The sequence below is a fragment of the Electrona antarctica genome (genome assembly GCF_951216825.1).
Source record: "Electrona antarctica genome assembly, chromosome: 14".
NCBI classification, from domain to species: domain Eukaryota; kingdom Metazoa; phylum Chordata; class Actinopteri; order Myctophiformes; family Myctophidae; genus Electrona; species Electrona antarctica.
In genome coordinates, this window is record NC_136795.1 from 10,952,917 (window position 1) to 10,955,879 (window position 2,963).

Below are 2,963 nucleotides of genomic sequence, written 5' to 3' on the forward strand. Positions count from 1 at the left end.
GCGGGACTGCGACGCTCTATAAGCTTACAGCCACTAAGCTCAATTTACAAACTGTAAATATATGTTGCATTGTGATGCACTTGTACATCTGCTATTTTCACCAAATGGTCGTGCCAAAATAGGGACTCTAGGGTTTCATGTGGTCTATGGGATCATTGGTGTTAAACTATGTGAATGTGCAATATACACTGGGTGAATGCAGATGAAAAATCATTACACTGTTTCCGAGTCAATACAATCTGCTAGGAAGTAATTTGGAATCTGTATTAAATTACATTATGGAAATAGCCCTCTTGAAGTTAATGAGTTGTGGGAATGCAATCAACACATTCTCCATAATCAATAAGTCAGCAGCCACTCAGTGATAAATAGGAAAACGATACTGCACCACTGATCAATAATAACCTTTAAATTACCAATGGGTTGTCATCGAGCAGATTGATCTATATACAGTCATTAAAATGAATGGTATGACCTCATGTATTGGCGTCTGCACACTTGCACGAGCACATGAAAGCGCCCGCACGCCCGCCCGCCCGCACGCACGCACGCACGCACGCACGCACGCACACACTCACACACTCACACACACAGACTCATGCGTATTCCTCAAATTACAATCAAAACCCCACTTCACAAATCACAGATCTAAAGGACTATCCACACCAAGCACTGTAGGCTAACTATAGATAGGCCTATATAAAACTAAAACTGCATAATACTATATTGACCTTATGCACACCGCTGCCATCTTGCCAGCAAGGCGCTAAGTAGGGGCAACTTCCCATTGGCAGCCCATTCATCCAAACAGAAAAGTCCTATCTCATTGTATTAAACAACGTCAAACTCACCAACATTGCAGCTGTACGGAAAGCTTAAATTATCCTCTTTCAATCTGTAAAGTTTTTGTTTCATAAAAATCCACCGTAGACATGTTATATATATATATATATATACTTCCTGTCAAGAAATTCTGTGCGGGTAATTTTGTTCCTAAGTGTCAGAGTTTGGGAGTGCTCGTTGCATATCACTCAACAGCCCTGAGTACCACCTGTTTGGAATTTGCAGATAATGCAGAAGGCAAAAAAATCACCTGCAAGTAATTTCTTGACAGGTCATAACATGTCTACAGTGGATTTTTTTTGAAACAAACACTTTGCAGATAGAAAGAGGATAATTGGCGAAAGGGCCTTTCTGTGTGGAGTTTGCATGTTCTCCCCGTGTCCCCTAGGGTAGGTACCCTCACAAAAAACATGCAGTAATCCTGGTCTCTAAACTGCCTCCCCCTGGCCAGCCGGGGCGCCTGATGGAGGGGAAAGGAACTGGTTGGAATAACGTGTTCCTTCCACGCGCTACGTCCAACCAGGGAAACTCCCCCCTGTCAGGTGTAAAGGAGCAACTTGGACACTCAGGCATGAAGGAAGCATGAGTTCAAGTCCGTTGCTCTCCCCATGTCCCCCATATATGGGGACTAGGTTGGCGGAGGGTGTGTAGAGCCCAGGATCACATTAGATAATTGACACAGTGGTGAAAAATGGGTTACAAAATCGTGGGATAAAATTTTTCTAAAAAAAAAAAGAAAGAGGATAATTCAAGCTTTTCAGACAGCTGCAATGTTGGCGAGTTTGACGTTGTTTAATACAATCACATAGGACTTTTCTGTTTGGATGAATGGGCTGTCAATGGGAAATTGCATCTAGTTAGCACCTTGCTGGCAAGATGACCACGTTCTGTATAAGGTCAATTGGTTTGAGCCCAGAATTTGTTTCCTGCAATCCTTTCCCCATAGCTGATAAAGCAGAGAACAAGATTACTCATGGTGTTCAGAACTTCAGACATTTTCATGGGTTCCGTTTCGGCTTAAGCCCCAATGTTGCCGCATTTATCTTTTCAGCATTTGATGGTATTAGATAGCCTAAATGCTAGATAGATTCTTGGTACATATGTTGTTCACAGATGTTGATATAATGATATTTAGAATATATATATGTAAATGCAAATATAAATGCTGTAGCTTCTAGCAACAACATGGGGGCCAAGCAATGAATATGCAAAAAGCAATATGCCCCCTAATAAAGTTCATAAAACTGTAGGGACATATTTTGAAAGATCATGGTTTCTAGATCAATTATTATTATGATTATTATTATTATTATTATTATTATCTTCAAGTACCAACAAACACACTGCCTTAGTTGTAACCGTAGACAGTAATTTTCCACAAGGAAATAAGAGAAGACACTATAAGTGTTTAGACATGTGGGGAACACCTAGCTCTGGGTCCAATGAGTTTGATTCAGGCCAGATGTGACTGCGAAAATCAGCCACCCACCACCAACCTTGCAGTCTAGTAATCCTCATAAGAAATAATGGAAAATCCTGCAACCTGTCAGGTACAGTATAGGCCTAACTGGAAATACTGTGGACATGGAGGGACCTCTAGTGGCTATGATTGTTTACTGCATTCAATTCAGCCTGGATTGTTTTGGTACTGAACCTAAACCCTTTTCATCTTTCCATTCATGAATGAAACATATTTCATCATACAGTTGGAGGCCATCGATATTGTCCTTTTCTTTTTGCTGAGTTTTGCGTGATCTGCGCAATAGGACAGTTTTGGGGCGGGAACCCCTTTTGGTGTTTTAAACATTACAATTACATTACATTACAACAATTTAGCTATTGAAAAATAGCAGATCTACAAGCTCATAGCGCGCCACCGAGTGGCGCGCTACGAGCTTGTAGGTCTGCTATTTTTGAAAAATCGTGAAAATATTTATTTCAGAAAACTGGAGGCTTTAGAAGGATTTTTTTTAAATGTTGAGGTCAGGCCTAAATGGGTCAAATGCTAAGGGACAATATCGGTGGCACCCAACTGTACATATATCTTTACCTTAGCCACCATGACCATTCATTGACTTTACTTATAACCGGTCTCAGGACAGATCAGACTTACACACAGA